Below are 14,881 nucleotides of genomic sequence, written 5' to 3' on the forward strand. Positions count from 1 at the left end.
ACCAGGATATTTTATTCAAATTACAGTCCCTTCATCTTAGTGAACCAGCCTGTGGATATGTTGGCTGGGGGTTTTTTTGTCTTTTTTTGTTTGTTTCATTTTGTTCTGTTGCATGGTTAATCCTAAAGAAGGGATGACCCACAGCAGTCAACCTCTGCCCAACCTTTACTGAAAAAAAAAGCCCAGACAACAAAAACACCCCACACATTTCTTCAGGACAACACATAACAGCCATCTGCAGTGGCCAGACCAAGTGAGTCTGAGCCTACGCTGTAACCAGATACACAGTAATATTTAGAGATTTTTTTTAAATTCAAACAAAATTTAAAAATTCTCTCTTCTACAAAGAGAGACACCCCACCCCCCCCACCCCCCCAATTTTAAAACAGTCTTTAACTATTTGATTATTGTCTGGTACTTGAAGAATGGGAAAGGCCTGAGAAAATTAGAGTTTGTATGTGTCTCATTTTCTTTTAATGAAAATAAAATGTTTTTATTCATGCCTATAACTTGAGAAGTAATGGGCACTTCTACTTTCTAGAAATTCACAGTTTAAGGAACGAAACCTTAGAAAATCAGTCCTATTCCTACATAAGGAGTTCAAACAGGAACAGTTTTCTCCTTTGGAAATAATAGAATAGACCTCTTGCATACAAGAAGCTCAAAAACTTACAAGAAGTATGTAAAATGAAATAGCTCATCTTTACCCTGCACAAATCAAATTAATGTTGTAAGATCCATCTCTGTGGGGTTTTATTAACCCTTCTTATTAGCTTCCATCATAGCTGTTATATATATTTGAAAGAATGACACCATTAAGATACACTCCACATAGCTAAGAGTTAAGAATAACCTTTTTTAAAGATATAGTTGATGTCGTTGATGTATAATGTGTTCTGCACTTCGTGGGTGTTATTCAGAAACACAAAAGGTGTTATTCATGATGCCTCTTTTACTGGAAAATGTATGCTCACTAACTTAGTTTCAAATGCTGTTAAAAGAAAATCTGCAGACAGAGCAAAAGGGCAAAGGGGTGACATCTGGCATAGCAGACTTTCTAAGATGGTTCTGGCACACAGCCTGCGTTAAATGGCAGATGCTGAGAAGAAAAATAGAGGGAATTGAAAGAAAAGATAATACAATGAAAGATTGATTTCTAATCTTTAGCTATTGCAAACCAGTCAAAACTAGTCAAAGTGCTTTAGTTTATTATCTGTCATGTCTTGCACTGGGCCATTCTTTGATCTCTAAATGACCCAAAAATGTGTCTGAGGTGTGACATTTTGTCAGCCTGATTACATCTACTCACTGCAGCATTTCCTAATCTCCATACACTTGATTTCACCTTTTCAGTTTTCACCTGAATGAGTGATATACAAAAACATCCTCATCATTGCCAGACCTCATGCACTTCGTTTTTCAGAATGGCTGAAAGATGAAATACATGACATGCTGTTTGAAGTGTGGCCAAATGCATTTTATACTTTAAACAAACAGTGCCATGGAAACTATGATATGCATGTCCTTGAGGGAAAACAGTCCATGCATTTCATCTACACAGGGAAAGAAAAGAGGAAGAAAAATGTAGATGTTAAAATTATTAAATCTACCTAGAGGCAGGGACATTTTTTAGAAAGCATGTCTGTCTGAGTCAAAAACTAGAATTAGTGATCTCGTTGGCCCTTTTCTTTCACTGAGTTACTTACTGGACTTCTTCATTTCAGGTGTAACTAAGGAGGAGTGGAAAGGAGGATATTAATTTTGAGTGATCAATAACTCATTGCTTTACAGATTGGAGGACCTAATTCTGCCAAATCTCTGAGTTACTGATTCTTTCTGTCTAGACTCTCCTATACACCTGGGAGGTTTTGTTGCCTTTTAAGGCACATACACATTAGGGAGGTACTCCTGTGATTTCTGTGATGCTGTTGAGAAGTCACACTGTTAATTAGCTTTGAGACATGTGTGTGCATTTATGTATGTATGTTCTAATCTGAAATCATAGTGCCTCCCTCTTTTTTGAGATGTTTGTTCCTGTCAGCTTAAATGAATGTGGAAATGTAAAACTACACAAAGTGTAGTATAATAATAGCTATATAATAACTAATATAGCTATATAATAGCTAATAGAATAATAGCTAAAGTAAACAAACCTGTACTACACAAAGTGTAAATAAGTCTTTTGCATGGCCTTGGGTTTCTTTAATTATTTTTCTTTGTTTGTTTTGCTCTAATGCTTGCCTCACCATGTGAGTTCCTCTACTTTGATAGACAAAAGAAAAATTATTAAGGGTTTTTGATCTCTACTTTTGGAATAATCTTGGGGAGTGAGCATTTGTTTTATGGTGCCTACTAGTCTGAGAATTTAGATAAATGCTATGGAACTAACATTCACATGTCAGGGGATTTTATACTGTTGCTTATTGGGTAACAGAAGAGAGAGTTTGATTCTGATCTTCTTCAGTAGATTTAAAATAGGTTCCACTAATGCAGTGCAAGGCATGCAGTATCACAAAATAGATCTGTGGAAGCAGTGTATTTGGAGAAAAACAACCAAACAAACAACAAACCAATCAACAAACAAGCAAACAAATGTGGTGCATTTCCTTTTCTCAGAGGCTGTAAAGAAACTTGGAAAAACAAGTTCACTTCTACAGCTCTGTGATAAGCTATGCTGTCAGATAAACATGCATACATACTTGATATGTATCTTAGTCCAAATTTCTTTACTCAGTTTTTGATGGTTCAAGTCATCACTAAGGTATATTTTACACTTCTGTATTAAAGTATCACCATCAAGAACTATATTTTATAAAACAGAAAGGGAAACATTATAGATTGAACTCTTGCAGTGCACCATTACTCTGGGGAAACAATGAAAATAAAATTTATTCTCCATTGAAATAAATCTGGAAGTCTCAACTTAGTTTCCCATGAACATCTGCCTTCCATCCAATATCAACATAAAATTTGGCAGAGTTTGCTCATCTTTGCTCAGACAAAGCCAAGAACTAAAATAAAAATGAAGAACAATTCAGTATTGAATGCTGATGGCAGAGATTTGGGCATAAACTTTACACTGACTTTACCTAGTGCTATTAATTTTTCATTATCACATTTAACAGAATAACCTGAGCCGAGGAAAAACTAATAAAAAATAACATTTGCAAAATAAATTGTTTTTTAGCATCCATCCTTGTAGGTCAGAAAGTATCTAGAAATCCTTTCCGTCCCTTCACTAGAATACAGGTATCTAAATCAATTTTTCAGTTTATTTTTCCCCAGATCTTCTTTTTACCTATATTTACGTTGTGGGAGTACTGATTGTTAAATCAGTTCCTAGCCATTCTTGTAAGGAGTTCTAGCTACATAGAAAAGTAAAAATTGGCTGAAAGTTAATAAAGATTTCCCCTTCAATGAATTAGAAGTGCATAAAAGTAATTCCAATAAGCTAGCTCTAAGAAAGTTACAAAACCGGGCTTCTTGAAATTGCTTCAGATCGCTTCAAACCAGGCTAGGGATTGATTTTCATCCTCCTCCTCCCATTCTACAAGCAATGCCTACAAGTAAAGCATACGCTAATATGGAAGAAATTCCTGAACATAACTGTATTTAATTTGAGTTATTAAAAAAAATTGGTACTTGGTATTGTATATAAATTGCTATAAATTGGTAGTGAGCTATAAATGTTTAAAATGAAAGGCAGGCAAAACTTCTCTACACACATGAATAAAGCAAGTATTTCAGGAATACAGATTGCATTTTTCATAGGCTTTCTTCCCACTTATTAGTGTTCATAAAAGCATCCATATATTTTCAATCTTCCATCCACTTTTTTGTCAAGAATTATGTTTGACGGAGGGAAATTACATGCTTGCAGCATACTAGTTGGGCCGGTAGTAGTATGAAGCTAATTGTTTTAATCTCAACTGTAACAAATTAATCTTTTGAAAATTCTGCAGCTTTATTATCCTACCAGCTGTGCTATAAAATCTGCCCAATACTGGCTAATGGAACATGCTGTAAGGACATGATCCTGGGTGAAAAGATGTGGGGAAACATTGGTTGTCAGTTTGACTGCAGACAGCTTCAGTGCCAACAAAGGAAATTGCTTATGTTCTCCAGGAAAGAAAGGAGACAAAGGCCACACATGAGAAATAGAAAGTATAAAAGAAGATGGATATGCACAAATGTCAGTATGCCTCATCGTTGTCACAGCAATATGCGTTACAGGTTTAGTGTATTAGTTTGGATTACATTTCATGTTACTTCCCGTTCTTTATTCAGCTTATTGTGGGAAAGAGACAATCCCATATCCAATTAATCAGTCCAAATACTCCAAAATTTGGGCTATGTCTCCATTAGCTAGTGATCCAGTGCAGTTCACTGGATCCATATATTGAATTTGTTAGTGTTGAGACCCACTTCTTACATCTGCTTCATACGTGATTTGGGGGTTGTGTTCCAGCCTACATTTACATTGGTCTCATGAACTGAACATCCCCACTGCATGTATGTCATATTTTTTGTCACCTTGTGTGGTGGTTTAACCCTGGCTCAGCCCCACACAGCCGCTCGCTCACTCCCTCCCGGTGGGATGGGGGTGAGAATCAGAAGGGTAAAAGTGAGAAAACTCGTGCATTGAGATAAAGGCAGTTTAATAGGTAAAGCAAAACCCACGCACGCAAGCAAAGCAAAACAAGGAATTCATTCACTCCTTCCCATCAGCAGACAGGTGTTCAGCCATCTCCAGGAAAGCAGGGCTCCATCATGCGTAACGGTTACTTGGGAAGACAAATGCCATCACTCCGAATGTCCCTCCCTTTCTCCTTCTTCCCGCAGCTTTATATTGCTCAGCATGACGTCATATGGTATGGAATACCCCTTTGGTCAGTTGGGGTCAGCTGTCCCGGCTGTATCCCCTCCCAACTTCTTGTGCACCCCCAGCCTACTTGCTGGTGGGGTGGTGTGAGAAGCAGAAAAGGCCTTGACTCTGCGTAAGCACTGCTCAGTAGTGACGAAAACATCCCTGTGTTATCAACACTGTTTCCAGCACAAATCCAAAACACAGCCCCATACTAGCTACTATGAAGAAAATTAACTCTATCCCAGCCAAAACCAGCACACCTTGCCTCTCAATCAAAGCTGTCTGAAGGCAATAATTTGTCATTTTTAATATTTATGTTTCCATTGGGAGTTTGAAAGTGTTTAATGTATTTCAGGAGCAGAGCTTCCAGTTTAGTATTCACTGAAAAGGAATCTAGTCCGTGCATTTCAGAACTGCCCTTCAAAATGAATCAACTCACAGTCAGTGAATGCAGAGTTTATTCACAAGAAACACTAGTGCTCCAAGACAGTGATGAAGGCTCAGGCTTTATTAACTCCTGTTGCATTAAAAATATACCATAAAAATCGGTGACCATTTAAGAAAATATAAACTGTGCTTTCTTTTCCTGTAAATCGACATATAAGTAGCAAACAGCAAACAACATACATAATGTTGGGTGCAGAACCTGAAACAAACTCACTTTAGGGCTGAGTATAAATGACATTATTTTCATTTTATGGAAATGACTCCTAAAAATATGTGTTAATGTAAAATTGTGTCCAATTCCTCATCTAGTTATCTAAATTTATTAAATAAAGAACTATCAGGTTTTCCAAAATGAATGAGTACCCATTATTTTCCATTGTCTCAGTGAGTTTACAGTAATGTGAAACCTATAAAGGGAAAAGAGAGTCCAATTCTATATTTAAAATAAAGATTAAAATCATACAATACCAATTTATAGCAGCACATGGAAATCTCAAATTTTATACAAAACCATCAGTCTGTACTTGCTTAATCGTCCTTTTTTAACATGCTAGCTTAAGTGTAAGAGATATTTGACTTGTTCAGAGAACCCAGGTTTCTCATTTAAAATATACTGCCTATCTTTTAAAGAGGAACAGTGAATGTTTTCCTTTATATTAGCTGCACTTGTCTGTCTCTGATATCTTTGTTACAGTTTCTTTCTTCTGAATCATTTTCATCAGCATCAAAGATCTTTTCAATTTTCATATAAATTTACACCCATCTTATTGCTATCTCAAACTGCAGAGAAGTGTCTTCTTAGTGGTAAAAGTTCACATATGGAATTTTGTCTTCACATCTCAGAGTTTCTACGTAATTCTACTAAGAGAGGGGCTGGAAAGCCTGCATTTTTTTAATCTTGTATGAATTTATGTACTGTCTATATGACCATAGTATATTTTGTAATTATCATTGGTAATTACCATTGATTATCATGGGTCTTTTTTTTCTGTTTTCTTCCCCCCCCCCGCCCCCAAGGAAAAGCTTTTTTATTAAAATTTCATTTGCTTTTTTTTTTTTTTCCTCAAATTGCCTTGTTCTTATTTTGACCTGATGTGAAGAAGGAAACCTTACCGTGGGAAGAAAAATACAGTTTTGGATAATGGGTTAATTTTGGACCATGTTCAACAGTTTTTTAATTGGTCCCCAAGAAAAATTCTGTCTTCTACTGTGGCAAATTTTCTCTGTGTTAAAATTTTTTATTGTGACAAAACACAGGAGTCATCAATAGCATTCCAAGAAGATGTTTAAGAAGTCATTTTTGCTCCAGGGAACTTGATCCAGGCAACTGAGTGGAAGACAGATTATATATTCCATGGGAAGCTGCTGTTAAGAGAAGCCAAAACAGTGCTTTAGGTGTTTAGAAAGCAGAAAGAAAAGACAGTTGAGAACATTGCAGTACTTTACATGAAAGAATACTGGGATATGAATGAGAAAGCTGTCCATGCTATAGAAAGAATATAAAAATATAGGAAGGAAATGGCAGGTTCAAAGAGTGGGTTTGACAGAAGAGTTGCACGATGTAAGCTATAATCTTGGAGTAAACAGCCAAGACTTAGGAGGGTTTGAGTATGACTGGCTTCTTGGATTTCATTTAAAATAAGTTTTATTCTCATAGTTGCAAAGGATTTAAATAACTTTAACCTGAGCCTAAAATAGAACAAGGCATCTTCCTGGATATGCCATTCATCTGCCATAAATAGCAGGTTCCAGAGACTAGACCGTAGCTCTGGGGTTGGATTCTTGCCACTGGCTGGGTAGGGAAAGTTACCTGCTTTACCTCTACCTGCCAGGGAACACTGTTTCATCTCTAAGTTTAATAAAACCCACAAGATTTTCCTCTCCGAATTGAGCTGACTGTAATTGCTACTGTTCTTTTAAAGCTCTTTGAGGTCGGTTTGTGTTGAAGTTGGAAACTGGACTGAAACATGCATAGGCTTGATTGCAGTCTGTAAATAAGGATACACTAACTTGATTAACTTTGGAAGTTGTTTTCCTTTTTTTCTTGTTGTTATTCTCATCTAATTAAGGTAATTGTAGTTAATTGAAAAGGCATGATTGGTTTAATTGGATCTGAAGATGCAACAAGAAAATCACTAACGATGAAGATGAAATTGATTTGATGGAAACTACTCCAAACAAAAGTGCAGTCTGAGCATTATGGATCTCTTTAGAGAAAAGCATTCAAGAAAACACAGTCATTTTTTCATCACGCAAGCAATGAACAGATGCAGGACTGTTGTACTGAAACTAAGTAGAAATAGTGTCAATTTGATAAATTTGTCCAGCTTTGCTATCTTATATAATGGGCTTCATCTTTGTAATTGTATTGAAAGCTGCTTTAGTTTGCAAGAGATGGTGGGGATGGAAAGTTTATATTGTTTAGGGAAGTAGGCTGTGCCCATCATTGAGCTCTAGGAGGATCAGGGCATACTGGGGGAAAGCTCAGACCACATTAAAATTAATTGGATTTTTATATAGTGTGGTGTCCCTTGATTTGTTCAGCTCCTTTTATAATAAATTTATATCTAAAGGATTGAGGAATTTAGATGTTCTGGTTCTGTCCCACAGGGAGTTAGGCAATAGGGCCTTGTTCTTTGGTACCCACCAGAAAAAGGTCCAGACTGCCCTCATGGGGTTTATGGAAGGAGGCTTTGAAGCCTTGTGGAGGATGAGCAGTGATATACTTAGCATAATTATTACTCGGATGAGTTGGACAGGAGTCATATTGTTTGATAAAGCATTTTAGCAGCTTGACTTTGAAAGTGCATGGCTTTTCTGAAGAGTCAGTTTTATGGTTAATGATTTACAATTTTTTTCTAAGGGATTAAAGATATTTCTCAGTTGAAATGAAGTAAAAATGCAGATGTTAGCCATTGTCCACTCCAAATAATGTTACAAACTATACAGGGTCTGGTTTGTACAAACTCTTATAGGGACACAAGAAAAAATGAGAATAATTCTCACAAGATTATATTAAAAACTTCATTTTTATTAAATAATTCGACACAAGGGATAGCAACAAAAATATATTTTCATTGGCTGGAAACTATGCTTTTTGTCTCTAGATCAGATTGAACCAAAAAATTATACAAAACATCATGGTATAAAAATAATAAATTTAAGTTTAAGAATTATTATGATCAGACTGAAAGGCATAGGTTAAAAATAAAGAGGAATACAGCCAAGCTGTAGTTAAAAGAAAGGTCTTGGGACTAGTGAAATTTACAGTTTGAACTACCTGGAGAAATAATGAAGACACATTGATTAGTTGCAATTAGAAGCATGCAAATAAAGTAGAAATGAAATGGACAGAAGTGGCTGACCATACCAGGTAGAGCATTACTGTTGTCAACTGATACAGTTTTGTTGAATCAGTGAAGTAATACCATTTACATCAGCTGAGCAATAATTCCTAGGGAATGAATGTTTTCTCTTCTTGCCAACTTGGAAATTGCATCAGTAATGGCATTATCGTAAAATGGAATTTCAAAAGTAAAAATAATACTCCAAAAATTAATTTGAACACACATGGTTATTGAAAGGATTTAGAAAGATCTGTTCTTCTTGAGAAGGCCCTTAAAAGAATGAGGAAAACACTGTTCTGAGGAGAACTTATTGGCTGTGGCGTACCTCATGTAGCTGCACTACTGTGAGTCTGAGCGGGCTCATGTCCAGCAGACGTGGACCTTTCCATGTAGCAGTTTCATAGGCAGTTTACTGGATTATCTTGAATCAGGCTGCACCCCTCCATACAAATAGGTCCACAGTGCAGTCCTAAATGGAGGTGAAAAAAATCAGGCTACTGTTTTGTTGGGAAATGGCCCATATTTTTGTTTGCTTGAATTGGGGGATCAAGCAGCCTGGAACACAATCTTGTCAAAATTTCTTTGGTCTCTCTCCAGTGTTCCTTGGAAGAGCTGTGGTGGAAAGGATTCTTGGTTGGTTTGTTACCCAGACTTGTAGCAGGGAAGTGAGGGATGACGGAAGGATGTGATTCAAAATGGGCATCTCCTTTAGAAGAAAAATGATTTAGAGAAAGATGGGAATTTTGAATCAACACATTTCTTTACTGAAAATTAACTGTCACAGGTAATAGAAAATAGTAAGAAGCATAAAATGTTAGTTTTATGTTAGGTTGCTACATTCATATCTGCAATATTTAGTATCCGTCTGTGTAAAAATGTGCAAACCTTAATGTCCCAACTTTCAAATACATATATTAAAGATTTGGCAGAAGATGACTCAAATTCAATGATTTGTACAGGAAGGCTGCAAAAAAGTCAGAAATTTAACCCATAAAAGCTGAATTGCCATATTTAGGGCATAATGTCAAGGAACCTCGCCAAAGTGCAAGTGTATGATCAAAAATAAGAATTGCTCTTAGGTCAGCAAATTATAGAACCTGCTAATTTGTCTCTCAGCTTCACCTTTGCCACTTTTTCCCCCCCAGTAAAGTTCTTATATCAAAATTTGAAAAATGTATTGAGGGAGGGAGAAATCTGGGAAAGGGACATGGGTTAAGTTGAATGAAAAGGCCTGAATTTCAGCATGACATTTTATGGTACTGAGTACAATACTTTCTACTTATAGGTCAAATCTGATGTTCTAGATCCTCAAGACTCCCAGCTGGTGCTACTATTGGTAAATACCCTGAATGGTATGGTATTTTCTATATAGCTAAATCTGGGGCCTTTGTCCGACATGAGAAATACACAAAGAAGGGTGTTGGGTTTGCGTGGTGAGGTTTTGGTAGCAGGGAGCTACAGGGGTGGCTTCTGTGAAAAGCTGCTAGAACCTTCCCCTATGTCCGATAGAGCCAATGCCAGCCGGCTCCAAGACAGACCTGTTGCTGGCCGAGGCTGAGCCCATCAGCGACGGTGGTAGCGCGTCTGGGATAACATATTTAAGAAGGGGAAAAAGTTGCTGCACAACAGCAACTGCAGCCAGAGAGAGAAGTGAGACTATGTGGGAGAAACAACTCTGCAGACACCAAGGTCAGTGAAGAAGGAGGGGGAGGAGGTGCTCCAGGCACCAGAGCAGAGATTCCCCTGCAGCCTGTGGTGAAGACCATGGTGAGGCAGGCTGTCCCCCTGCAGCTCATGGAGGTTAACAGTGGGGCAGATATCTGCCTGAAGCCCGTGGAGGACCCCAGACCGGAGCAGGTGGATGCGCCCAAAGGAGGCTGTGACCCCATGGGAAGCCCACGCTGCAGCAGGCTCCTCACTATTCTACTCTGATTTGATTGGTAATAAATTAAATTTTTTTTTTTCCAAGTCGAGTCTGTTTTGCCCGTGACAGTAATTGGTGAGTGATCCCCCTGTCCTTATCTCGACCCATGAGCCTTTCATTATATTTTCTCTCCCCTGTCCAGCTGAGGAGGCGCAGTGACAGAGCGGCTTTGGTGGGCACCTGGCATCCAGCCAGGGTCAACCCACCACAAAGGGTTACTGCCCACACACAGATGAATCATACATGTGCTGTTAATCTGTGCATGCACAAAGCAATTTGACATTTCATACACAGCTGCTTTGACTGGAATTACTGAAAACATCAGGTAGCATCTCTGTGTAATAGAGTGTTTTGGGCAAACACAGACCTCAAGGTGAAGTCCAGATATTTCTAAAACCTTGCTTAACATCTGAAGACTTTTTTTTCTTTAAGTTACAATGACAAAATTAATTCATGACAGTTGAGCTTTAACCTGCTTTGTCCTTTTCTCAAAAAAAAAAAAAAAAGTGTAAAATAGGTGAAAAGCAGTTTTATGTCAAATGTAAAGCCATTCTATTACAGAGCTTGATTTAAAAATGGCAGCTTTTACGTGAAAAATGATGGTTAGGAAAGAGTAAGTGGAGGAAAACACTGTGTTCTATTTCTACAGAGAAAATATATATTCATTTGTTTCATGTTTAACTATTGATGATAAAATATAACTATAAATTTTGAGAGTAATTTTTATACTGAATGGTACTGTATAATAGATACAGTATTTTTTTCTTAAAATCCTACTATAAAAATGTATAGCAGTACACCATTTCTAGAAAAAGTAATTACTTTTTTATTATGATCATATAGCACCTTTCCTGGCTGTGAAGTTCATGGACTGTGCACTCATTTTTGAGTTACAAAGTCATACTGATGTTAGTTTCTTGTAATACCAATATATTTTGTATGACTACTCCTGAACACATCTCCAAACTGAAATCTCCAGTTCATCTGGATAGCTGAATTCTAATAACTTGATGTTGAACAATGCAAGGTCATCACTTCTTTTGAGGTACAGAAAATTCCTACTGAACTTCTACTTCAGGTTTGTTGGTTGCAACACTTATGAGGAGCGGCTGAGGGAACTGGGGTTGTTTAGCCTGGAGAAAAGGAGGCTGAGGGGAGACCTCATCGCGCTCTACAACTACCTGAAAGGAGGTTGTAGCGAGGTGGGTGTCGGTCTCTTCTCCCAAGTAACAAGCGACAGGACGAGAGAAAATGGCCTCAAGTTGTGCCAGGGGAGGTTTAGATTGGATATTAGGAAAAATGTCTTTACTGAAAGAGTGGTGAAACATTGGAACAGGCTGCCCAGGGAAGTGGTTGAGTCCCCATCCCTGGAGGTATTTAAAAGACGAGTAGATGAGGCGCTCAGGGACATGGTTTAGTGGGTATGGTGGTGTTGGGTTGACGGTTGGACTCGATGATCTTAAGGGTCTTTTCTAACCTAAATGATTCTATGATTCTATGATTCTATGAAAGTACTTCAGAAATGAAAACAGAGTGTGACATGATATACTGATTGTTTTTTTCTACAAAATAAAATTACTTTTTTACAGATGGCAATTAACACCTGATAACTATATGCAAGCCACTGTAATGCTGCAACACTATATATTAGCACCATGATAAAAATAGTCAGTCATGTTTTTGTCACATAGCAACAAGAAATTTAATTAATATGACACTTTTTGCCTTTATTGAGTGTAAAAATTTCTTATAAGTTTTAAAATTGCATGACTGTATGCACCCACCCAAATGTAATTATGTATTTCAAAACAAAGAGAAAAAAATACAAGCTGATGTGATAAAGATTTTACTGGCATTCATTCACATCCATGTTATTCACAGTGGCAACATTTCCTCTGCTTTCTATGGAAAACAGAGGTCATTAGCTGCTAGACCAGGAAGGCCCTCAAATATAAGGGCCAAGCTGTACCAAGCTCTTAGGTGACGTTTTAATGGTACTATCTATGATATTTCTCTTCCATGGCAAACCGCCCAGGAAAATTTTACTAACAATTTCACAATTGCTAAAACACACAAAAAGTTTAGAAGTTTGTAAGTTTCTGGGCCATAAAACTAAAAGCATGTTGATTTGCTTTAACAGTTGTATCGCTACTTCCTGGGACTACTCTCCATAACAGCTATTAGGTACAGAAGGATTATTGCCAGTGATTCATCCTAATACCTGACATTTTACTCTGTGAAGGAAGCAGAGATAACATAATCTCTCCATTTGTTTTACTACCATGAATATAGAATCAAACAAAGCCTGATCTTCATAAATGAATGAAAGCATAATCTTCATAGAAGTGGTTGTATTTTAGCCACTGCTTGTCTTAGTAAGGATCAAACACAAGCTACTTATTAAAGAAGTACCCATGACAATGTAAAACAAACAAATGAAAAGCAGACCAAACTTCTGTATACAGTGCCCTAAACCATCAGCTTGTCTTCTTCCCAAATCCCCTGGAAGAATAAATCTCTTCCCTTAAAGATAATCAAGAACTGATAGACTAAGGCATTCTTCGGGGAGCAGGTTCCCTAGTAGTGTCCCTTGAATGGTCCTTAGAGGGAAGCCTAATTGAATTTCTCCACTGTCTACAGTGGTGGCAGTATGATCTCGATACAAAAGTAGCTGTATAGATATATATATACACACACACACATTTATGCTTGGTAAGGAAAAGAAATACTCTTCCATATACGTTTCAAACTTTTAAAACAAAGCCAGGGTTTTTTAGCCAATATTTAGTACAGTTCTGTTTGTAAAGCAGAAATTTAGGGTATCCTACTGCACAGGTCTCAAAGACAGCTGTTAGAAATCTCTGAAAAATATAGCGATAACCCTTGGATGGCACAGTGGAAGTCACAGAAAAATCTAGTGGCAAGGGCTAACCCTTAAAATCAGTAACAGTATGGGCATATACCACTAACTTGTTTCTAATAGGAAACACTGAACACTGTATAAGTAGCATGTCAGGAACTTATTTAATCAAATGGTGAATAAAATCACAACGTTTCTTTCAGGAATTTGGTGCTTCTGGTTTTGACCTTAACTGAAACAAGAAAGCAAAGAACCAAACATTTAAATTAACTGATATTTTTTATGCTTTTTAAATGACCCATTTAATTTGAATTGTAATCAAAGGCTTGAGAGAGGTCTTCATAATCCAACCTGATTTATGGAAGGCTTTGTGGTTAAGGCACTAGGCTGAGACCTGAGAGTCTTTACAGTGAAGTAGCAAAAGGTTAGTTTGTTAATGTACGAAAAGTGCTCTGATACACCAGAGATGCAGCTGTATAAATAAGTGTAAATGTGGCTTACAACTCTGAGGTTGCTTGGAATTAATTCCTGCAATGTTCTGCCTAAATCAAGGCAGAACCCTCATTAGAGGGTTAACAATTTATTTATGGAGGGATTCCATATTTGCCCATGTAAGCAACTCTTAAATATGTAATGACAACCTAAACAAGGTGGTAAACTAGAGATCACTGATAGTCATAAACAGACATACTCCATATGATTTTGCTTCTTATGACAATTTGAATTTTACTTTTATGTGAAAGAACCACATTCTGTGTGGGATCCTCAAATTGTTTCCAATTTTATTTCTGCAGGTGTTCTCTTAGATATGTCTTCTGTAGTGTAGCCACACAGAATTTCCCCTCCCAATCTTGTTTCATTTCTTATAGGTGACGATGTCATTGACAACTTGATGTATGGACATGGCACTGTGGTGAACTTTGTACACTCCTTTGCTCTCTGTGTCCAGTCTCTTCCTGTACCTTCCATTGTAAGGGTGAGACCCAAGGACTTGGTTGCGTTTAGTAAGGATAGCATGGCTGTAGTTCACAGCTTACAGAGACTGTTAGGGATCCTGTGCTGTGAGTAGCACAGAAGCAGTTAAGTGTGTGAGGGAGTGAAGGAAGCAGTTAATTGCTACCCTCGAATGAGGCAGCAGAGCTGATTTAGGTAACAGGCTTAAAATCTGAGAAACCAACAGTGGAAAGAACCAGTGTAAAATCTAATAGAAGTTTTACAGTGATAAAGCTGTGACTGCTAAAAGCACCTACAATGAGATTTGGATTTAAGTGCAAATCAAATGAAAGACTCAGAGGAGCATGCCAGTAACTAAGATTCAATATTAAACAGAGATGATTAGATACACTGAGGAAAACTGGTTATTGAAGTGAAATGGATAAGGGATGTGAGAGCCTGTTTCTTTAAGGGATAGGAGCAACAACTTTGTAAAGAAGGGA

Source organism: Aptenodytes patagonicus, chromosome 1, assembly GCF_965638725.1.
Source record: "Aptenodytes patagonicus chromosome 1, bAptPat1.pri.cur, whole genome shotgun sequence".
NCBI lineage: Eukaryota > Metazoa > Chordata > Aves > Sphenisciformes > Spheniscidae > Aptenodytes > Aptenodytes patagonicus.